A 26,285-nucleotide genomic window follows, 5' to 3' on the forward strand; every position below is an offset into this window, starting at 1 on the left:
TGACCCATTTAAATACACAAACAATCAAATAAATTCAAATAACTTTACATTTTATTCAAGTTGTCATAAAATGTGGTCTAGGATTGATTTTTCCTAATTTCAGACGTACTAATTACTTTAGATCACTGTGTATCTATACAAGCTCGACACTTATCAGATCATTCTAGAATCACATTAATTTTTAACAAAGACACTAGAAATAGTAGGCGTCATAGAGGTTATAATTGGTCTCTAAATCCGTATTTTTTAAATAAAGAAGATATAATTAAAGAAATTCAAGAGACCTGCAATCATCTACTAGTTAATCTTTCTAAACACCGGCATCCATCTGATATAGAATGGGCAATGACCAAAGCACAAATAAGAGGAATTTTTCTCCAAAAGGCTACTTATTATAAGAAAATACAAACTAGAGACATACAGGAATTGGAAAATAAAATTAAGTTATTAGATTAAGATTTAATTGGGAACTATAGTAAACAAACTGAAACGGAGTTATTAAAATGTCAAAAAGATCTTTTTTTACTACAAAATAGTAAATTGTCATTTTATGAACAGAAAATACTGGTAAAATATGCTAATCATATTCAGACCCCATCAAAAGCACTAGCTCGTATCATTAATCAGTCGAAAATACTTTTTCAAATTTCTGAAATACAGTTTAATAATAAAAGATATACCAATACTGAAGACATTATGAATACCTTTGAATTAATATTCTCTCAAATTTATGGTGAACATCAGGAATTACTTATAAATAAGAGTAATAACGATTTTTTGCAGAAGATAATTTTTCCGAAAATTGGTGATGAGTCTCATGAGAGTTTAATCAAACCAATTTCCTCTGAGGAGATAACAGATACAATTAATAATTTGAAGCCACATAAATCTCCAGGACCGGATGGTTTGACTTCTGAATTTTACAAAACTTTTTGTGATATATTGTGTAAAATACTTCCACATGTATTTAATGATATAATTAATAATAAAATTAATGATCCGCATTTTAATGCTTCGAAAACAATTCTTATAACTAAAGAGAATGCAGATCTTCAAAATCCGTATAACTATAGACCCATTTCACTTTTAAATATAGACATGAAAATTATGACATCTATTTTAGCCAATAGATTGAAGAAGGTAATAAACCTAATAATATCTGATGAACAAGCTGGCTTTATAAATGGCAGACAAACTACTGATAATACGTTATCACTTCATACACTCATTTCTTATGCCACTCATAAAAATCTTAATGTTTACACACTCATAATTGATGCTCAAAAAGCTTTCGATAGTTAATTTAAAATTTTTGTTTGATATTTTATCATTTTAATGTACCCCAAGATTTCATTTTAACATTAAAAAAGTTATATAATAATCCCTATACAACTTTATATATTAATAAAAATTTCTCAAAAAGAATACAAATTAAGAATGGTACCCGTCAAGGATGTCCGCTATTTCCTATATTATTCAATTTATATTTAGAACCACTATTTTTACATATTAAGCAAAATATTTATCATAATGCTCCAATAGTATATGGTACGAAAATATCTATGGCTGCTTTTGCTGATGATCTTAATATTTATTGTACAACGCCTGTTTCAGATACTAAAAAAATATTAAAGGCAGTGGAAGATTTTGTATAAATATCTAATTACAAAATAAACTTTAAAAAAAACAACTTATTTCCGTTAAAGATGCCTACACCCTTTTCGCTTTTACCATTGATAGGTCAGGTTAAAGCCGAAGAAAAAATAAAATATTTGGGTATTGTTTTCTCAACAGATAATAGAGACTTTTATGTGAACAATGTTAAGCTAATTTGGGATCATATACTGTCTGATTTAAAAAGATGGAATAATCTGAAATTACCAATAATGGCAAAGACTTCAATTATTAAAATGAATGTACTCCCTAGAATATTATATATTTTTCGAGCTACTCAAGTCTCAATTTCTAGGAAATTCTTTAAACAACTTCATACGGAATTAGGTAGATTTGTATGGGAACCTAGGAAAACTAGAATATCTTATGATAAACTGATGACTCCGAAAAATAAGGGTGGTTTAGAATTATCAATTTTGAAGCATATTATTTAATAATAAATGCTAATAGAATTCTAAGAGTGGTTAACTTTGACAAGTCCAGTACTAAATGGTCACCCAAGTGGTTGATTCTGAATTACAAACATGCTGTTAAATTGGGTATCAATTTTAAGGCATTACCTTTTTTAAATTAAGATACCTTTAAAATATACGCTTTGATGGAACATATTAGATTATATATAATATCAATACAAAACCTGTTTAAATCACTAAATCTCTTACAGTATATGATGACTTTCCAACCATTTCACAAGAACCCGAATTTGAAAATCGGTAATCAATTAATAGATCTTAAAAAATTCTCACTTATAATTGATCTAACCATACTTGATTTATATCCCTTTCTTGGTATCTCAATACACGACATGTTAAGAGAGATGAGCCTTCCTAATTCTTATTTAATTATAATGAGACAATTAAAGGATCTTTCAATAACTTATTTTAGTAATTTTAAAATTAAAGAAGAAGACTTAACCATTTGTTCAAATTTATGGCAAACTCTTATGCAGGACTCCAAATATATAACGGCTTCTTATAATTTGATAAAAGATGTGAAATATAATAACCAAATACTTTTATCCAAATACTGGAAGGATAAACTATTACTGATTGATGATAATAAAATATTGAAAGCAATTAATTTAACCTTAAAATCAGTATCTCTTCAAAAGTTATTATTTACTCAGCTGATGATATTTAATAACGCTTACTACACTCACTTCAGCTTACATAAATTCAACTCGAAAAAATTCACCTAAATGTCCATATTGTATTGATCAAACCCCTGACCTTTTACACATGTTCTGGAGCTGTAAATGTATATTCAAACTTTGGAATTCTCTAAAAATTCAATTACAAAAAATGGGTTATCAACAGTCCACACTTTCTTGGGAGTTTATGATTCTTCATATTCCTCCAAATAACTTGAACAGATCCCAAATGATCATACTCATAAATATTTTCTTGTTAATGAAGCTTTATATAGCTACAAATTGGCTGAATCCATCTTTGACTTCATGGGAAAACTTTAAAAGTGTAGCGATAAAACATATTTTAGCACATAAATTACTAATTAAAGATCATCAGAAAAATATAAATAATACAAAAATATGGGAGCAAATCTTTAACATTGTGTTAGCTTAATGTTCTAATCCACTTTTCCCCAGGAAGTACATACTTAATCTGGAGATTAGTATAGATAAACCTTATATTGACACTAGATCTTTTTTTTTTCTTCTTTTTTCTTTTTTAATACCTTTTTAGAATTTTATCTTAATGTATAATGATCTTATGTAACTGTTGGAAGCATTCATGTATATAATGTACATATGTTGTAGTATTGTATTACAATTAGAAAAGAATAAAGATTTATTATTGAAAAAAAAAGTGACTAAGGCACTTTTAAGCAGTTGTAACCGGGTTAGCGCTGGTTTGCGCGGAGCTCACGCATGCGCACTGGCGTTTAGCTCCACGCACACACATGCACACCCACTTATAACCGCTTAACAGTGCTTACTCTGGCGCACACCCGCGCTATTTTCTTTGAAAGAAATGAAAATGGGGAGACAGGAAAGTGGTGAAAAAGGGGTCACAAAGAGGGTAAGACAGTAGGGAAACAAGCTTGGGATTTGCAGAAGAGATGTAGGTAAGGCCCATAGCTGCCCATTTCTTCATTAGCAACAGCTGTGCATATGTATGTAATTTGGTGTGACATTTGAAACCTTCCACCCCTGAGAGAGGTGTCAGGACAACAATAATACTTGTTGTACAGCCAGTTGTAATTGATAGTTTCCATGTCCAGCAGACATGTGTGCAGAATGGGCAGCTATGTATGGGGCGTAATTTTTTTGTGGGTACAGAGTGCCCTTTTTTCAGGTGAGAGTGGTATGTCAGGTGAAGGAAGTCGGTATAGCTGGGGAGGTAGGTTGGGTAGGCCAACAGACGAGACAAACAAGACGCATACAGGGGCAGTGTATGACACGTGTGGGGGGTTACACAATTGACGGGGACGGAGGTTTGGATATCCAGAGCCCATGACCCCACAGATGGCAACAGTGGAACTGATATCCCCACCCATGGGCAGTTGCCACTGTTCCTTCACTGCCCAGGACAGGGCTGTGCTGGGGGCTGTGTAGGCCGGGCAACAGGCATGCCCGTAAGTTGTGCCACCTGTGCCTCAAGCTGGCATAGGGGCCCATGAACAGAGTCCTGGATCTCCCTACGCACCATAGTCCGGACGCTACGGAGGGTGAGTGGTGGTTCTCCTCCGGCCACACTTGCAGAGGGGGGACGAGCCCCATCCCCTGCAGCGCTTCCACCCGCAGGTGGCACAGGGCCACTGGAGGAGGGTCCAGACTGGGCACCAGTGCCAGGTGCACTCGCCAGCTGAGGTGGGAGACGCCTTCCCTGTCGTCCTATGTTTTGCATTATGTCATGACAGTTTGGGTTAGTAACATATAATACCATTCACAATTAGTTGTAACAGCATACATTAGTATTCCCATTAACCAAACACCCAGATATTCACACCATTGAACAGCGAGCATAACACATGCATAATTTGAACAGCAATACACAGTCCAACAACATGCAGGGTTGATTGATGGCAACAGGCCATCAGGTTTGGATGTATGAACAGGGCAGATGCATCAACGGACATGCAAATATTTATGACCCAACAGGACAAATGTCCAGGGGTGTTGTGATTGCACATACCATTTTCACGTGGAATGGGTTATATGTGGTTATAGGGTGGGGTGAAGAAAATAATATTAACACCTTCGAATACCAATACATAAGCTGTACATTTCTAATAGCTGCACATATATGCACACTACTGTTCTATATATATCCTATATGATAACTACTTCAATTTGGTGATAGGACTGTTACTGCTACATCAATATACATTTTATTGTTCTTCATACACATTCATATCTGGCTTTGTTCAGCTACATCATCCTGCTACATTTGCGTCAGACAATCATACTATCTGCATATTGCAGACTGAGAGCAACATATCCAGATTTTGGGATACACATTCCAGCTGCAGCAACACTTTGAACAGATTTTGCTGTTTGGTTTTGCTTCTCACATGCATTTCATTCTGTACTGACTGCACTATACTTTATTCAGGGGTTATTACTACTTTATTGGTGGATTCATAACACTTTCTCACACTCTCTCACTTGTTTTCATTTTACTATTCAGGATGGTACTTACTTCTAGGCTTTATTGACATGTTTTACCTGTAGTTATTACAATCCTTTCCAGCAGTCTCACTTCTGTCATGTTTCAGTATTTCAACAGGGGTATATTTCACACATGTGATTTGCTCATCTTCTGCAGCTGTACTTTTCAGCCTGCTGCTGGTTGTGTACTATTATATTACAGGTGGGGCATCTTTATTTCAGACTTTATTTCAGACATTTTAATCTTTCTGTTTGGATTACAGACTGCAACACACTTTTGTGATCAAGCAATACTTGCAAACACTCTTACACTTGTTACTTGCACATTCTATTACTTAGTGACTACACTGCACTCTTTTGCTAACTGTCATACTTTTATATTTCTTTACAGTTACTGGGAGAGGATTACTGACCTGACTGGTGGCGCAACCGTACCAACCTATCGCCATAGGCTCTGTGGTTCGCAGAACGGACACCTGCAGCTGTAATATAAATGAAGTAATATTGGAATACACATCTCCATAATATCAGCTAGTTTAATTTCTTACATACATAATTACATGTAACTTACTCAGTAGTGGGGCGTTGGGCATTTGCCGGGCCTCCTGGATCCAAAGGTTCAATTGGTCCTGTTTGCATCTCTTCAGGTCCGCATGGTGGTGATGGACCTGCTCACCAGTCCTTGGAATCCCTGTGGCACTGGTGAGATCATGAGCCAACCGGTCCCACGCCTCAGCCCTATATGCTCCCCACAGGACCTGGCCCTACATGAGTTGGGCCTCATGATTGTGGACTAGGAGCCAGACCATGTATCTGGACTCCTCAACGCCCCACCTCTGTGCTTGAAAGCAACTACCCTCACCTACTCCTGTCATTCTGGCTGCAAGTCAGTTCTACAATCGTTTATGCTGTGTATTACCGCCTATGGGGCTTATATATACCGTTTTTCCTGCACATATCTGTGATTGGCCATTTTGGAATTGTATCAACTTCACAAAACCTACTTTGTCATGCTCCACTTTGTATTCATTCCTATATATTTGCTATTACTGCATTTATAGGTACTGCTGTCATGGCTTAGTGGTTCAGTACCTTGACTATGGTGCATAGTATCCTGGGTTCAAACCTGGCCACTGCTTTTTATTTTTTATGACTGTCTAGACAGGCTGAGGGGTGTGTCTGTGTAAAGGCAGTTTTGATGCAGCTTGCTCAACGTTGCCCGTTGGTTAGCTTGTTGGCGTGGTGCACAGCTCCACGCAAACAGGGTGCGCTGGTTTACGCCTCATTTGGCTATCAGCACGCATATTACGCTCAGCTCAGCTAGGGGCACACAGTTTCAGCATGTTATACCACTGCTCACCTACGGGCACTCATTTTGCACCTGTTAAACCACTGCTCACCTACGGGCAGATGCACTCACCTTGTTAAACTGTAGCTCAGCTATAGGCACATCTGGCATTTTTTATTATTTTGTTATCTCACATTTCTTCAAAATAAATGGACTATTTCATTACATTTTACATGAACTATGATTTTATATGTGTACATGTTTGTCAGGGACTTGTTTCGTGCTTATTTTACTAAAAATAAAAGTTGGTGTTGTGGGGGCTCGAACCATGAATGCCTGCTCTTCAGCCGACGTCTCTACCACTATGCTATTGCTTCTTGGCTTACTTTGCATATTTAGTTCTTATATCCTTTTCCACTGACTGCTAACTGTGGCTAAGTTACGGGCACGCCCGCGCAAACGAGCGCACTCATGGGCAAACATCTTTACGTTTAAAAAAAAATATATAGTTTCATAGTTTCATAGTATAGTACTAGGCTATCTGCCCTGGGGCATTTGTAAGCCTAGCCATAGTGATGTGGCTTTTGCCACCCCATGAAATGGTACAAAAATGTACAGAATAAATCTAGAATACTGTGCCTCTGTCTAGTAGTGACACAGTGAAGGTTCCCTTATATAATAGAATTAGTTTACTGTGCCCCTGTCTAGCAGTGACACAGATGTGATCCCATCCACTCATCAAGATTTCTCTTGAAGAGCGTCAGTGAGGGGCTCTGCCTAATACAAACTGGGATCCTGTTACAAAGCATGGGAAGCCTCTGGGTTATGAATCTATCCCTCCAGCATGTCCTATTCATACTTGTGCCGAGGTTTAAGTCTTTAGCTCTCGTGGTCCTGATGGATTTGGATTTTTTGAGGTGGAGCATGTCCATCAGATCCTGATTGGACATGGCCTTGTACATCAGGCAGAGATCACCTCTGAGCAGGCGGTATGCTACTGAATAGAGCTGAAGTTTCTTTAGTCTGGCAGAATAAGACATATGTTGGAGACCCTTGATCCTTTTGGTGAGGTACTTTTGTGGTCTCTCCAGCTGTTGCAAATGCCGGGTGAGGTACATACCAAATGGGGCATTTTACTCAATCATAGGTCTGATGAGGGAGGAATATAGGGGTACAATGACATCCTTGGATCTGGATGTGAATCCCTTCATGATGAGGTGTGCGAGGTAGAATGTTTTCTAACCACTTTGGCAACGTGGGTGTCAAATGAGAGGTCGCTGTCTACTTGGGTCCCTAGGTCTCTGATTACTTTTTCCGTACTCAGTGGGTTGCTGTCTATGTCATAATTTGTGGGTACTTGTTTTTTCCAAAAGGGATGACTATACATTTTTTGGCATTTAGTTTAAGGCCATGACTACGGCACCAGTTGTCCGTTTCAATGAGGCCTTTTTGTAGGATGTGTGTGTCTGCTGGTGTATCGACTATGGCTTCTGTTTGCAGTCATTGTTTGCTTTAACATCTGAGAAATAAATGCCGAACAAGAGGCTATATAAATGAACATATAAGATGTTCATTTATATATTTTATGTTCATAGTCTGTGGCGGCATGTGTTTGCGTTTATTCACATTTCCATGGCCTCTGTCGTGGGTGTTTACTTTGGGCAATTTTACTCTTCTGGGGGCGTGTCCGCTTGCAGGACTCGGCCTACGGACACGCCCCCTACTGTCTTCCACGGACCGTGTTAGCCTTCGGTGTGATTCAGCATGCCCTCATGCATATGCATGACATGCTGACATCACACCGTTTAACTGCAGCCTCCGTGTAAGCCATGTATCTCTTACTCGGAGGCTTCGTGAATCCTGGTAATAATTTCCTGCATTGCATAAATCAATTGATTCATTGTCAAAGTAATAATAAAGAATAAGACATTACTAAAACATGTCTAAATACAATACATATAATGGGGACTCACTAAAATAATATATCTAACTAAATACAATATAAAACATAAAAAATACATAAACATAAATAAATTTTATTTTATATTAAAAATGTTTTATTAATTTAAAACCTAACTATTTAATCTTTAGCTTTCTCCCTTTTAACATGGGTCTCATAGGGACTTTATCATTGAGACCCGGTTTCTTATCTGCCCTTAATCTTATAATCCACTTAACCTCACACTGTTCTGTAAAATTCCTCACATCTCCACCCCTCTGATTAGGTGTATTAACTTGTATTACCAAAAACGTAAACCTGTGCTCATCAGAGGTCTCAATAACATGTTGTGAAAGTGCATTTTTACAGGATTTAGTGTGAATATTATAGAGATGTTCTCTTATTCTGTATTTCAATTTTCTATCTGTTTTGCCGACATAAAATGACAGACATAATGCACAGGTAGCTAAATACACTACATGTTCAGAGTCACAAGATGCACTTATTTTAAAGTCAAAATACTGGGAGGTCAGTGGGTGTGTGAAACAAGCATTAGTATCTATATAGTTGCAAAAATTGCAACTATTACAATGCATAGTGCAACGGTGTATAGGTTCGGTCATTCTAGTTTTACTATCGGAGGGATAGCATAGAAGTCTATGTAAATTCATTCTATTCTTATACGTAAAATGTGGTCTAACGCCCACTATGTCTCTAATACATGGGTCAACAGTAAGAATGTCCCAGTGTCTGGAGAAGATATCCTTAATTCTCTTAACATCCTGTGTATAATAGAGAACTATCTTCATTTTTGTAATAGGTAGGGATGGATACTATTATACACTATAAACACAAAGTCAGGATGCATACTATTTCTATGTGACAGGGCATTCCTATGATTGTGGATGATCTTTTCCTCATCTGGACAGGTGATAGGAATGGAAGCCCATAAGGGTGAAGGCGCTTGCCAGTTTGTTATGTATTAAAGCTGTTTATTTTTTGAGACTCTATTTCGTCAGTTTATTCTGCCTGTTTGTTTATGTGGAGGACCTTAGTCAGCCCTGGCATGTTCTTGAGCTTGATTTGTTATTTTATCTTTTGTATTTTATGCTACGGGAACACTAGCATTTGGATAGCTGCATTTGTGATTTCATTCATAAATAGAACAGTGATGATCCAGAGGAAAGCAGAATGCAAGAAAATACCACTGTTGCTGGTGGGTATGTAGAGAAGGATTTGACAGAGTATGCTGTGATTTTATGAGCAGAGCAATGGAAGCATTTGCATTCTATGATGAAATAAGGTTGATTAGGAGGTTATATGAAGGATCAGAGGCAAACATTAAAGTGGGTGGGGTCCTCTCTAATAACCTCTGCTTAAACAGAAGGAACCAGGCAGGGGTGTTCTCTCTCCTCTTTGTTATTTGCATTATATTTAGAACCATTGGCAAAGAAAATAAGGGACTGAGAAATTCAAGGGTATAATCAGTATGGTAATCAGGAAAGGCTGGCTATATTTGCACATGATTTATTTTTATACCTGACAAAACCAGAAAGAGACTTTACAGTGTTGTGGAAGATATTGAGACAGTTTCAGACCTTTTCTTTATACAAAATTAATGAAGCAAAAACAAAAGCAGTAGCAGTAAATTATCTAACCACATATGAACTGGTTCAGCAATATCCGTATTTATGGGGACTTGATAAAAATGAAGCATTTAGGAGTATGGATTAAACATGATACTGGAGTGGCAGCTAAGGATATGTGGGAAGAAACTAAAAAGATAATACAAAAACAGAGAAAATGGAAGCTCTGTTATATGGATATTGATAGTAAGATACAAGCAGTTAAAATGTTTTTAGTCCCTTTAGTCTTATACACTGGTCAGGCATATTCAGGCATATTTTAATAAACCAGAGGAGAAGTTATGGATAACAATTGATAAAGAGCTGAAGGAATTTATCTGGGAAGGGAAGACGGTACGAGTCAAGTGGAATAAGTATAAATCGTCAAGGTCTCACACAACTAATTTCAGCCCCTTCTTACTACAACAAACCAACTAATCCCAGCACTATCCTAGACTGGATTCTTGTTTCCAATCCTAACTTCTACCACAACCCCAAAACACTACCAGATTCTATAAATGGCCACCTTCCCACAACCATAAGGCAACATAAATGCATAGAGTGCTGTAGTCTTGCTAACTTTAACTCTGATGAGTTCAGCTGTATACTTTCCTCCATAAACTGGCCCCTTGTCTATAACCTACCACTCGAGGTAGCTGTTCTAAAATTTAACTCCATTTTTCTAAACATTCTCAACTATCTTGCTCCCCTTAGAAAAATCAGAGTGAAATCTCTCTGCTGTGTGGCTTTCTCAGTCCACTTACTGTCTAATGCACAGGAGGGATATTGCATGGAAGAACTGGCTAAAGACTAAATCCCCCTCTCACCAACAAACCTATAAAGAACTCCATGACCTCACTAAAATACAAGTCAGTAATGATAAAAAGACTTCTACCTAAAGCCTCAAACAGACCACCACAACAATCATAAAAATTTTGGAACATCATAAATAAGATTCTTCACCCTGCTAGTCCCAGTATACCCACCCCTTGCCCAAACAATTCTGCACTAGAAACTGCCACTCAACTCTTATTTCATCAACTCCATTAAAAAGCTAACCCAGAATAGTCTTGCTTCCAGTCCCACTATTCCTTTCTGTCCTTCTAATCATAAACCTACCTTCTCACTCAAACCTGTCCCTACAGCCTATATTAAATCACTAGTAATTGAACTGAAGTCCTGCTGTCCTTCTGCAGATAATATATCACCAGTCTTCCTAAAATTAGCCACTAGCTCTATTGCCTACCCTGTCTCTATTTTTATCAACAGACCTATACAAGAATCTACAGTCCCTCTATCTGGAAATAATTCTACACTATACCTATTCACAAAGGAGGGAAATCCACTGACCTGTCAAACTACAGGCTCATAGCAATCTTGCCCCCTGTCTAAAATACTTGAAAAAATGTGTACATAAACAGATTTATCTTCTACAGTAAAATCTACTCTCTCCTACCCAGCATGGCTTCTGCCCTAACCTTTGTACTAGGTCTGCTCTAATCTCCTTCACTCATACTATCTTTCAAGCCAGAGACAATACTAACCTAGTATCCTGTCCATTCCTAGACCTCTCCAAAGCCTTTGATTCTGTCTCCCACCCCAAGCTTCTTAGTAAAATGTCTGATCTTGGTCTCTCCAACCCTACAATTAAATGGTTCTCAAGCTATCTTTCCAACAGACAGGAGTCCATTGTGTGGCTCTCTCTCTTTGTCCACTTCCTTCTGATTAATACTGGTGTACCTCAAGGTTCCATTCTCAGACCACTTCTATTTAACACCTTCACCATCTGTCTCCATACTGTCTGTTCTCAAGCCTCCCTCATACAATATGCGGATGACTTCACTATTATCTGCATCTCTGACAAACCCTCACTCCTCCTTACTATAACCCAAAACTCTTTCAACTCTTTAGAAAGGTGGCTAACTGACAATCAACTCATACTCAATCCCAAGAAAACTAAACTTCTGTTATTTATCCCAAAATCTCTCACTCATCTTAAATTTTCATTCGCTATCTCATCTCTTGACAATACTGTAATAAATGTTGAATCACAAACCAACCTCCTGGCTGTTATCATAGATAATCAATTAAAATTTGACCTACATGTCCAAAATTGCATTAAAAAACACCAAAAACTAGGCTTACTGTATAGAAGCACAAAAATTCCTCACTAAGGACTCCAGACTTTCTCTTGCCTATGCTTATCTTCTTTCCAGTCTACTTTATGCCTCTCCTCTCCTATCCTAACCTAACCTAACCTAACCAACCTAATTTCCTCTCTAAAGTGTAAACTTGAACTATCTTACAATAAATTTGCTAAATTCACTGTTAACCAACCCTACAATTCACACCATTGCCTTGCTGTTAAATCCCTAAACTGGCTTGAACTCCCACGCCAACTCTACCTAGCTCAACTGCTCCTTACTCACTGCATTATTAACAAACCTACCTCCTGCTCCACCATCTCATCCCTTATCGCCTTCTGTACTCCTAATCACTCTGTCCGGAGCTCTGACCAGTTTCTTTTGGAAATCCTCAAGCCCAAAAGAATAATCGGCCAACACCTATACAACTACTCCATTGCCAAGGCTTGGAACAAACTACCTCTTATCATCAGAACTATAACCAACACCCTCAACTTCAAAAAGGCATTAAAAGAGTCTCTATAGAACTCATGGCTCTGCTGCTGCCAAAACCCAACATAACTACTCACAGCCCCTACACTTGTCCCACTCTTCTCACTTGCTGTGATTATTTCACCTGCCAGTCTCCCCATCTCACTCCTTTATCTTTATTCCTAATGCTCTACTTTACTCTGCTCCCATTTCTCCTTCTTGCTTCTATCTCTTCCAATTCTTTCCCCTGTATATGATGCTATTCAGGTATGATTTCTATTCCTCTGTCCTCTTATCCACATGCCCATCTGCCCCCTGTGACTCATCTCTGTCTTCTTCCTTCACAGTATCATTGGCAAGTACTCTATCTACTCTTTTTTAGGCTTTCTCTTCCTCTTTGTACCTACCTGTTCTACCCCTGTACTACACTTCTGTTTTATTTCAGAAAAAATTATATTAATTCATATTCCTATTTCATATTTTCTTTGCATCAGAGCTTGCAAACTGATTTATTTGTTTTTTTCTGCTTGTACACCTATTAATTCTGTACTGTATGTTGAGATTTTAATGTATCTATAGTTACTGCTGTACTTTGTCATGGTATTGATGTTTTCTGTACTTTGTGTTATCTCTGAATAATATTTGTTCTGTATGGAGATTTTCTCCACGGGCCTTCGCTGAAAAAGGGCACATACTTAGTCGAACATATCTGGTTAACAAATGTCAAAATAAATAAATAAATAAAATAAATAACTAATGTACATCAGTTATTTTACATTTGCATTGGTTACTTCCTGGATGCAGTTTGTTCTGTTGAGTTTTTCCTCTGAATTTAAAAACAGTACTTGTACATATCATGGTGAATCATAGGGAGGAGAGACGGTGAATTCAGAATAAGAATACCACAAATTTTCTTCAGATAGAAATAATGATTGTGTCCTATAGTGTTTTAATACTTGTTGTTACTCAGTCATGTTTTGTTGTTAACGTGTTAAGGGAAAGCTAATGTGTGTTTCTTTAAATTGCCAAAGCAATGTGTTTGGTTATGCATCAGATAACAGTTAAATGATTTACTCTGAAAGAGCTTTAAACGTTTAATGAAACATTTTGTTTGGACTTGCTGTTAGTTTCTTTTTTTCTGAAAAGTTTTGTCAAGGGATTTTTATTTCCTTGTGTTCCACAAATTTAGCTTAAAAACTTTTATTGAAAATTTGTAAGTCTCAAAAAGTAAAAAAAAAAAAAAAAGTGCTAGATATTATGGTTATCTGAAGCAAAAAAAAAAAAAAAGATTGCTTACACAATGTTCTATGTGTTACGTATGGCACCACATAGCATGAGGTTAAAGGTAATTTTAACCAACAGTTGGCTGCAGCCATGTCTGCCTTTTCTTTTCTATTTTTACTTGGGTGTTGTATGGTACTGGCTTAAATACAGTCATTTGATGCTTCATCAGCATATTTCACTATACTAAGTGAAGAAAATAGCTGTTTAAACTTTTAAGAAGTTGTGTAAAATATATTAAATGTAGTAGGGTACATGTTAATTCAAAAAAGCTAAAATATTGTTTGATTTCCTGAGGTTTTGCAGTAATAAGCCTGATTGTGACAGGGTCACATGTGATATACTTGTAAACCCCATTCTAACCCCCAGTTTCAAAGATGTAGATAGCCACAAAACACCTAGATAATTAATTTGATGTACAGCAGTCATGCCTACTGTATTCATTTCCCCCCATTTTTTACATATAATGTGTCAGTGATTTCAGGTTTGTCCCAACTGCTTCCAGTATCTCCATCCACAGGGCTTCTTGTGCAGTAGTATACCAGACCCCTGGGTATGTTTCAGTGGGAGGGAGTGAGAGAGACCCTTCCTGAGAAAAGCCCATAGATGCAGCAGTGGTGCAAATTGCCACTGCACCAGGAGAGACGCATGAGAGCAGGGCTATCATACTGCTGGCCTGGTTGGGGATTTTTTATTACCTAATCAGTCCTCCTTGTGTACATATGAGGTAGGGGGTGTAGTAAGGCCTACAAGGGAAATCCTTGCCTGTGTTTTGATGTCAGTCCATGCCTTATGGGTGAGCATAGTACTGCAGCTCACAGTCCCCCCGGAAGTCAAACCTATCCACACCCCCAAGTATGCACAGGGTCAAGTAGGTGAAGACTTAGCCTGCCTCTGTGGTGTAAAGGGATGAAGCCCTGACTGCAACCCATGTGATGAGGAGGGATCGAGTAGTGGCCCCAGCACTGGAGGAGACAGCCAGGGAAAGGGAAAAGTGAGGGGACATGTACTGCTTACTTCTCTCAATAGATGGGATAGATGTCACACATCCAAGAGCATAAGGGGTGGTATGTTTACCTTGGCAGAGAATGGGGAAACTGGCAGAGCTGCTTAGAGGGAACAACCCTTACTGAAGTGAAGTACCAATCTCTGGTTTCAGCCCATTCCATATCTCCTTCCTGACTGTTTGCAGAGGAAGGCTAGGGCTTAAAGGAAAAAGCTCTAACCACCCAATGGCTGTCTGAATGAAGGCCCCTGAGAATTGAATGGGCCAGTTGACAAGGAGGGGGTTTAAGACCGACTAGATGGTCGGAACAGGAAAAAGTGCAAAAAAAAAGGCAAGTGAAGCCTCTTCATGTATTCTTTTCCCCATCTAGCTTCTGCATTGTCTACACTACTAGTCTAACCAAGATCGTCTGGATTGTAGTCACTTCCTCATGTCTCTGTGCTGTGGAGTTGACCTGTTTCTGTTGTATTAGGTGCTGTGTAAAGCACTGACTCAAAACTAAGGATGTGATGTTTGGACCTTTTGAGGCATCCTATACTACAAGTTGCAATAATGCATTATGCTAAAAGGAGAAGGTGACAGCATCACTATAAAAAATATAAAAGATCAATGTATGGTGCAGCTATGAATATGTTGTTTAATTGTATTAAACAATTGGCAGTTTCTAACATGCATGCTGGACTTGGAGCAGTAATAGCTAGGATAAGGTATTGTTACATTGCCATTAGTTTTTAGTAACTGTTCATGGGAGCAGCACATTTGAATTTGCAGCAAAACACTGCAGCAAGAAACATGGCAGCATACAGAAACAGATCTGTTAAATCAACAAGTGCACCCCCCACATTTCTAAACAATATATACTAACTCTGAGATCTCCAAACCTTTTCCCACTCCAGTTGTCTCATGTAGGCTGCAATAAGGTACAACAATTTGCAATTTTTCTTGGATTCTCAGAAATTTTACTCTGATTAAAATTGTTTCAGATAATTTTATTTACTATAATCAAGATTTTTTTATTGATGCTTGGTTCACCTGCAGGGCAGAAATCATTAGTTTTATTATCCCAGGTAAAATAATACTTTTCGTCAAATAGCAGTCTACTAATGCATAAACACTAGAGCAGTGCTGCGTACATGTCAGTTCATCTCATATTTGTAAGCGTAAAGATAAACAGCTAGGCAGTATAAACTGCAAAGCAGGAATGTTTCAACTATTCTGTACTATATAAACTGTCAAAATATTGTTTTTCCAGAGGCAGTAATATATTTAGAAATATCCTATTAATAGTAGCAGCAGTTTCCATATGGAGTATGATGTATGTACTGTTCAGTGCCTGTCTTTAAGCACCTTTAGTACCAAACATAGGTAGGAATGTGAAAAATTAAATTAGGAAAGGAGCAGTATATTACTCGCCACCTATAAACCTTGGTTAGTTATATTGTAAATGCATTGAAGGTTTACTGTCTTCATTTATTGACCGCTGCAGCATACTTTCTGTAATTTGTTCATGCTAGTTGCCTCATACTTCCTATTTTACTAAGCCGCACATTTTTAACCACCACTGCTACAGTTCAGTACATGCCAACATTCAGCATTTTCAAATGCATTTTGGAACATGTAACTGTGAGTTCCATGACCCGTAATACCAAGAGGATTTTCCCTTTCATTGCTTGCAGTCATGTAGAGAGAGCTGTAGTTTCCAGCCATAAGACCCCGTTTATAGAGGTACAACATAAGAATTTCTTAAGTTAGCTATTGTTTTTTGCCTTTTCTTTTTGTTTATTATTGCAGAGTTGTGATTTTAATTTGTTTACAAAATGTTATTGTTAGAAAAGAATTGGAACACAAACAGTTCCTCTCCACCATGAGCAAATTCCCCTTCAAAGTTCATATAATAGACTTAGGAGATGAAACATTAAGGTTTTCGTTGCAAGGGATGTTACATGTAGAAAGTTTTGAGAGAAGTATACCTGCATTGACACAAATTAGTCTCATATTTCCCTCCTAATAAATGTTTAAGAAGTCATGTCTCCAATGAAAAGACAAAAATTCTAATACGCTTAAAAGATTTGGACAAGATTAATGTAGCAGTAGGCATATTAATGTAGCAGTAGGCATACTGATGAGGATGTGGTGTTGATCAGGAAAGGATTTTTACTAGCTCTGATATACTCAAGGAAGAGGACAGAAGTCAGGAATGAATGTTCTGATGAAAAGGGATGTGAGAATTGAAGTTTTATCCCTTGAGGAGTGGTTCTGTTGTGTAGTTGTTATAGTGTGTTTACTGAAAGGGTGATCTTTGGAGACTCTTAATAATGTATATTCAACCAGTCCAGAATTCAAAAGAGTAAAAGCCAGCAAATGTTGCTGTTGGAAGAGAAGTACATTCTAGAAGATGACTGTAGTGTTGTATTCAATCACTGGACAAATAGGTCATCAAGGGATACATGCTCAAACAAAAATTATTTTGCCCTTTAAGGGATATTGAGGTTATTTTTATTCTTATGGACATGGCACAATATTCACAGACACTTGAAAGTGATCAACTGTTACATTCATCCTCAAGAAAGTGTTGCTGTAGGCTAGAATTTTTAATTGTACAAGCCATTTAATGGCACTAAATTGCAAGTGAAATATTAAGATTAAAGTTCTTACAGAACATGGTTGTGTCAGATATAATGTTTATTTCCTGGAACTTTTCCAAAGGAAGCTCATCACAACATACTCAACTGTGTTAGAAAGACACACTCCTTGTATTTCTGATGTTGTTTTCTTTTGATTGTAATGTCTTAAAAGTTTTCCCCTTGCATATTAAAAGTTCTTCTTGGGAGAAAAAACAAAAGCTGTCTCTCTTGGTGAGTCATAGGAATTAAATTTTCTTTACCAACACATCCCAGTGGAACTATAGATTTTTCAGCCACAATTTAACCACAAAATCCCTAGTCTTTCATTGACTCTTGTTAGTAAGCACGAAAGTATTTTGTGAGGGCACTCCCCTTAAATTAATTTGCTCTCCCACTGTGTTACATTAACCCAAAATACTGAGGACCCTTAGATAACTGTTGGTATAGCCAGATTTCCCATTACTGTTGTAATTAAACTTGCATATAAATTGCATGTCCTCAAATGTCACAGATTTGCACTTATTTTACACCCATGCTGTGTGTACATTCTGTTAGCTTTTATCTGTTCTGTTAATTGACCTGGAAAAAAATGCTACCCGTCTCCATGTAGTCCCAGAATGCTTTAACCTCATCCTTAGACAGCCTAGTATCACTTGATTTTCTGAGGCAGTGTCACAACTGCCTCATGTTTACTGATTAATCGTTTTTTTGCCCCATAAGCAGTCAGTAAACAACACCACAATAATGCTACATTCCCAGAGTTCCATATCAACACTCTTTACATACAGTGAGGTAAGACAAAATGCTTGCATAAGCTTCCTACTAGCTTATCTCAGCCACATAGTCAAACTACTAATACTAAACCACCTGTTACTGGGAGGCAACCATTGTAAGACATATATACACAATACTCATCATGATGGCAGAGGATGGAATGACAGCTGCCTTTCTGGTTGTAGGATTAGAGAAATCACTAGGGGCCTTAGGTCCCTGTGGCACCTTAGACATGATTATGAACTTGTAGTTGCCTATGTGATGGCAAATGATGTTAAGCATTTCCACCTTGGAGAAGATGGAGAGAGATGTTGTGTCTTGTGCTTACGTCTTCAAAAACGTAAACCTCTGGCATTGGTAGCATTCTGCCTTCACCAAAAATTATGCCTAAATTCAAGGATGAAATAATTGGGTTGTAAATTGATTATCATTCAAGGAGATCCTGTGTCTCTCTGCATGGGATGAAATGGTTAATAGACACCCCTCTCCTACCATGCCAGGAATGGTCTGCACCTTTAGTTCCTTAGTTTTTCGCATACTGGCTAAAACCTTTGCTACCTCCACGGTGCCTTTTTTAGGCAGAGATCACCTGATGGACATCCCAACATAGCACATTCCAATATGAATAGTATCAAGTTAGCAGTTCTGAATACCAGAAACCTAAATGACAAAATTGCTGTGCCCCACTCCAACTGTACAAATGATGATGACTTGCCCTATGTGAGTATGGTAATATGTGATACATGGAGTGGCCAGTCAGTGCATTCAATGCATAGCATGGTTCATAGATAAACCATATGGCCAAGCAACATCTGCACGTCTGTCAATCCATTTAACAAGTTTGTACAGGTCATATATGCAGAGGTGGGATTTGAACCCACATCAGTGATTATCACAAGTAAAGGCCAAACACATTACCAGTGTGGCACAATCCAGCATGTAAAAGTTTTATTACTTATTTATCTTGTCATGGCCCATAGTTGTGGACCAGATACCACCTCTTTACCACTGCCATGATGTATTTTGCTTGTCCCTCCTTCACACGGAATGCCATCAGATCAGGTTCCCTGATGACTCCTTCCCTTGCTCATCCTTCACAGCTGTCACAGGAATGTCAGGCAGTGTTATGGTGTCCCCACATTGTAAATGCTTTTGTACCAGCATGCAGGATGTTATGTAGCATGGCAGAGACCACAGATAGCTTGCTGTACATGTTCAGAGTGTACTGCAGTGCCCCACCAAATGCATCTTGACAGTGGAAACAGAACTTCAGTAATTTGAACACATGTTCAAAGCTGTTCCATGTGTGCCACAGTTTGGTGTTAACACCATCTCTGCCCTGATCTGGGGGCTGCAGATGCAGATTATCAGCCATAGTTCCAAGTCACATACAGCATCACCTGCAGCACGTAACTGTGAGTAGTCTGTTATCTATGTTCATATAATCAGATGATCAGGGACTCTGTGGGTGGCAATGTGCGCACCTGTCAATTAGATGACGCTGTAGAAAGTCACCCCACTTGAAGTATATGGTTCGCATATGTGCCAAATGTAGGAATCTTTATTTTATTTTATTTTATTTATTTATTTGTTTGCAGTTTGTTAACTGGAAGTCCATTGGGCCAAAATGAGCCCGTTTTCAATGGAGGTCCGGGGAGAAAAGCTCCATATACAATTATTACAACGCTAATATCAACAAAGTTAAGCACAATACAATTTTCAAAACTACTAAAAACACAGTAATATAGAAGACATAATAATAACATTTGAGCAAGGTGTTGTAACAAAGCAATGAATGAAATTAAAACATAAGTATTTTGGAGTACATAGGTATAATTTGGAGTGCAGTCTTTGGTACTACCTGGATTGTGGACAGAGATATTGTATATAATATCCAGTGCTTACCACACTAGCTTGCAGTTGATGGAGTGGAAGCCCTTCCAGTTCATATACTGGATGCTATTAGAGCCATTAGACAGCATTGGTGGACAATCTTCCAGTCATGGAGATGATGGTATATCAGCTGCTGGCAGAGACTTCTGCACTGGCGAGGGTGGAACTTAGCAACATTGTAGGTACTGGCTCCCAAGGCAGCTGATTATTACAGTAGATACTCCTACTGTCTTAGAGTAAGCAATACCTCAGTACACCAGAAAATTTTGGCATTTAGAATACGTGATTTCCACAGTTCATTTAGCAAATTTTGTGCATTTCTGAATCTGGCAACCGTCTTTGATATCATCATTTGCATATGAAATGGCTCATCTTGGCATGTCATTATATAGGCATACCATGCTATATCTTTAGTAGAAAGGTCTTACTATGTGTGTGTCTAAATTCCCCCTCCCTGAAGTGTTAGTTCTCACAGCACTATTTTCTGTATAACAGACAGCACTACCCCTGAGTATTTTAATTTGAGGCATGGATAGGGATCGTAAAATTTATAGTCAAAGAAAAGGGGAAAAATGTGCAGGTTTCTATATGTGTAAACTGTATTTAGAAAAAACAGCAAATATCTCAATAGAGGTTATAATTTTTGGAATACCACCGATAGGAGAGTGGAAATAGATATTGATGTCATCTGTAAATGTAGTAGAAGGAAATAAGATATTGATATCATTGGCAAATGTTGTACGAGGTATCATGTTTTTTTTTAAAGCAGGGAAATTTACTCAAGAAAAGGTTCCAAGATATAAAAGAAGAGATTCAATATACAAATTAAACGAATATGGAGACAGTGGGTATCCTTGACTGATACCATTGCTGACAGCAGTAGATTGAGAATACTTACTACTGATAAACAGTGTGGTAGAGGGAATTAAGTAAAGTACTTGAGTAGAATAAGGTCAATTGGAAAGCCAAATTTGGCTAGAACTGAGAATTACAAGTTAAAATTTGCTATTTTGAAATTCTTAGCTATATCAGTGGCAAAGGTGACAGTAGGATGAGGAAATAAATTCTTAAATAGGAAAATAGAAGCCATTATAATTGTTTGGTCATCAGTTTGATTTATAAAATGCAGATTGAAGCTCCTCCCTCTCTAGTATACGTGACAAACAGGCGGGGTAGTTTGTTTATGTGCTTTATTACATAGAAACACATCAGGATGGATAGCAGCATTGCAAAATATAAACAAACTGATTAATAGACAGACTACACAGACATGCATCTTTACATCTCAATAGCTTACTACAAAATGGCAGTCAGGCTCGCACGTGCTCAGTATTTATAGACTTGTACAAGCCCCTAGAAAGCTTCTTAAAGGCATACATACATATTGATCTATATCCCTCCCCTTAAAAAGATTGCCTTAATGAAATGACATTGGAATAAGACATGCAATAACAGAGACATCAAAACCAAACACAATGTTTACGTCCAAGTTGCCATGTATCTGTAACATGGTCTGGAAATATGACCTGATCTAGTACTGTTGTAATCAGAACTGAGTTTAGCAACATGGACAGTCTTCGGTGAACAACTCATATTAGGAACTTTGTGATTCATCTCAGGAGCAGGGATACTTGCTGGAACGTCCTTTGTAACTGGGATGCTGAATAACTCACTCTGAGATAAAGAGTCTTTCTCACAGGCTAGGTGTTGCGGTACAGGCTCAGATACTGGCATCAAATGTTTCCGATTCCGCCTAAACTCTACTCTTGTAATTCCACAATGTATGATCTCTACTCTGGACAAACACTTTTCACGACTCCAATCCGATCATAACTGTTGCACGTTTGCATTCTCACTGTCTGTCCTTCTCGTAATGGATTGAGTGGTTTGTTGGACTTGTAATAAGACTTTTGTGCTAGGCATTTGTTTAACATATGGGCTTATACTTATCTGTTATTCATAGTACTTGGAACCAATAAACTACTGCTGACTAGTAGTGTGGTTCTGGTTTGTCTGGGCAGGTGAACCAAGATGTTTATCACAAGGAATATTTCTGAGATTCAAGAGATTCAGGAAAACATCACTATTATCTTGTTTCGACTTCTCTAGTAACTGTTTCGCACTTTGAACTGCACTTGACTGCGGGTACTCAGGACTACTCGTAACATGGATAAAGTCCCACTCTTCGACAAATCTTTTGAATTGCTGGCTAGTAAACTGTGTGCCATTGTCTGAAATAACTTTGTGCGGACTACTGTAGACTGCAAAATGACGCTTCATCTTAGTAATGACAGTACTGGATGCTAGATTAGGAAGGAGGTGTCGAACCAATTAGAATAAGAGTCTACTAACACCAAGTAACGCTGACCATTCCATTTTAAAATGCCATTGGCTACTGTCAACCAAGGTAGTTCAGGAATCTGGTTTAGCTGAAGTGGTTCCTTCTGCTGATGTGGCTTTGTACTATTGCATACAGAACAAGATGAAAGTACTATCTCAATGTCTTGTGACATAGAAGGCCAAAATACAAGTCCTCTTGGCCTTCTTATGGTAGAATTGGTTCCTGGGTGGCCACAATGCAAGATAGTAATACGCTGTTGTTGCAAAGACTTTGAAACAATGACTTTTGGACCTTTCATAACAATACCATTGTCAGACAAAATCTCATCTCTGCAAGGAAAATATGGTTGTACTTCTTGAGGTAAACTAGATTGCTCTGACAGCCATCCTCAATTATTGATAAAGTGGTTGAGCTTTGGTAAAACAGGACCTAAGGCTATGTGACTTCTAAACTCGTCAAGACGTGTGGAAGAAAAAATACTCATTTCCATGACTTCAAAATCAAGTTGCTCATTTTCATGCTGTTCAGTGGTATTTCTGGGTGATCTGGATAATGTATCCGCAAGATAAAAATGTTTGCCTTTTGTGTAAACAAGATTGAAACTGTACTTTGGCAGTCTCAACATCACACATTGCAATCTGGCTGGAGCTGCATGCATAGGCTTTCTCAAAATAGTGACTAGAGGTCGGTGGTCTGTTTCGATCTGGATAGTTCTACCATAAATATAATCATGGAACTTCGAACATGCAAACACAACTGCCAAGAGCTCTTTCTCTGTCTGAGCATACTGCATTTCATTTTGGGTTAGAGATCTAGACGCATAGGCAACAGGTTGGCTCTCTTTTCAAGAATGACTGCACCAAGACCAAATTTCAAAGCATCACAGGAAAGAGTAACTGATTTGTGAACATCATAGTATCTGAGAGTTGGTGGACTGGTAATTCTGTTTCAGGACATCAAATGCTCTCTGGTGTTGCTCCAACCATGACCAGGATACATCTTTACATGTCAACTCTCTAAGCGGCACTGCTAGTTGACTTAAGTATGGAATGAACTTGCCTAGATAGTTAAACCATGCCAAGAAAACGTTGAAAGGCTTGAACATTGTCTGGAGCTGGCATCTGAAGAATAGCTTGGAAGGGTCTGGCCGCAAGCCTGAATTGATAAACAAATGACCAACGTAAGTAACCTCTCATAACCTGAACTTGCACTTCTGAGGATTCAGCTTAAGAGTCACTTGAAGTGCTCTTTCCAGAACTTGAGGTTTCTGTCATGCTCAGCTTCACTATTACCTCCAACTTAAAGATCATCTACTATAATAGCACAAGGATACCCAGAAAAAATTTGCTCGATTGCTCATTGAAAGACTTCATTGGCAGAATTAATCCCAAATGGCATTCTCAAAAATCTGTACTTGCCCAAAGGAGTACTGAAAGTAGTAAGCAACAAAGGTTTCTTGTCAAGCAAAATTTGCCAAAATGAACTCTCTGCATCTAAGAGAAAAAACAGTGGCATTTGGCATCAGTGCTGCAACTTCTTCAACTGTGCGCATTGGATAATGAGGTCTTTTCAGTGCTTTGTTCAAATCTCATGGATCAATACCTATTCTGATATCATCTGAGCTTTGCTTATGAGATACCACCATGGAAGATACCCATTCAGTAGGTTCATAAACTGGACAAATTACACCTTGTTGCACCATTTTGTCTAGTTCAGCTTTGACTCTTTTCTGCATAGCTACTGGAACTTTCTGGGCTGGCCTGACAACTGGGCTGACATCTGGGTCTAATCTCATGGAGTACACAGCTGGAAGCTTGCCTAGTTTGTCTTCAAAAAGATCAGTATAGGTAAAGAAAACATATTGGGTGAAATTAGCACAGTGGTCTTTTAAGCTAACATGATGGACTTCCTTGTTAAATGAAAGCAGTCCCATTTTCAAACTGTCTCTGAGCCCTAATAATTATTATACGTGCCTTTTGACCACATAAAATAACAAGTCGTAGCTTCTACCAGCAGAGAAACATGAAAGTACTACTGAGCCTTCAGTGTGAATCTCTTCACCCCCCATAAGCAACAAGCTTTGAACACTTTGCCAAATCAAGCTTCCCACCAGCACATCTCTTGCAAATGTTTCTGCAGACATAACATTGCACTTTGAACTTGTGTCAGCTTTGAACTCTTTGGGTTTTCCATTTACATGAATAGTACAAAATACTTCATTCTTTGCCCAAAAATCTACTGTATTGACTGTTTCATGATGCACTGACACACCATCAACATAAAAAGTAGGGTCACGGCTTTCTAATTGATCAACTTGTTTCTTTGACTGTTCCCCTTTTATAAAAGAATGTGGCCCTTTTGATTTACAAAACCTTTTGAAATGATTCCACTTATTACATATGTGACATTGCTAACCAAAAGCTAAACATTTTCCCTTTTAAGCTCATGACTTCCACCACAGTTACGACAGTTGGCAATGAAACTGGGTGGAGGTCCATTCTTTGAGTTTGCTGACTCACTCATGCTTCACTGAGACTGTGAGTACTCTGGAATTTGCTAGAAAGCTATAGGGTTTCCCAGTGAATGTTGCAGGGTTTACAGTTGCTGCCATGTGCTTTTGCCTGTTTCTTTTAACCACATGCTACATACTATTAACATTGGCTCTAAAAGTTACTGGAAGCATGCATCTCTCATTTGTAACCATATTTGTGTGTTTTTCTGTAAACTTATATATCTGACAAATCCCAGTGGCCTTATTCAAAGTTAAATCAATGTCACAAAGCAAAATCTTTCTCAGTGCGTCATCTTTAATACCACACACGTCTGTTTTTTTATCAACTCATCCCTTAAATCACCAAATCTACACATTTTAGCCTTGTTTCTTAAACCAGTTATATATGTTGCAAAAGTTTCAACAGGCTTTTGATCCTTTGTGTAAAATAAGTGCCTTTCCATTGTAACATTCGTTTGAGGGTTACACATTTCTCTAAATTTACGTTTTAAGCACTCTGGGTCTTTCCTTGACTCAGCTGGTACAACAATATGATGGTTTTCCCCCTCTCCTTCAAAGACAGCAGGTGCATACACAAATGAATGCTCCGTTTCTATGGCTTCTGACCTAGCTAAATTAAGCAGACTAAATGCCTTTGTATGGTCATCTTTATCAGAAAATGCAGCCTGTATGAAAATATCATACTCTTGCTCAAACACTCTCAAGTTCTCTGCAGTATTATTGTCAAACACAAGTGGACCAGGTTTTTGAAATCCATCTGCCATGCCAAACAAATTATGCCCAAACACACTGAAAAATATGGCCCTTGTAATTATATATGAACAAGCTGCTATGTTTTTTCATAATTTATATATGAACAAGCTGCTATGTGTGCCTGTAATAACATTCAAATGCACAGTAAACTCTTCGAAATACTGTACTTTGTGAAATATGCTCTGTAATGGCTGTTTTTTTGTGAAATAACTGTACCATAATACTACACAAACGTGAATACTTCATACACTTCAGACAACTTGAATAATGCCCCCCCCCCCCATTATTTTAGGCTTTGTCCAGATTTCTTGCAGTAAGAGGTTGAGAGG

At 37.9% G+C, this 26,285-nt stretch overlaps 1 protein-coding gene across 1 annotated transcript in view; it reads left to right on the forward strand.

Moving 5' to 3' along the window:
• The window catches only part of CLN5 (CLN5 intracellular trafficking protein), a 220,823-nt gene that overhangs the window by 193,314 nt on the left and 1,224 nt on the right, over window positions 1–26,285 (forward strand). The window lies entirely within an intron of this gene.

This window comes from Protopterus annectens, chromosome 5.part1 (genome assembly GCF_019279795.1).
Source record: "Protopterus annectens isolate FY-2018-M chromosome 5.part1, PAN1.0, whole genome shotgun sequence".
Classification (NCBI taxonomy): Eukaryota; Metazoa; Chordata; order Ceratodontiformes; family Protopteridae; genus Protopterus; species Protopterus annectens.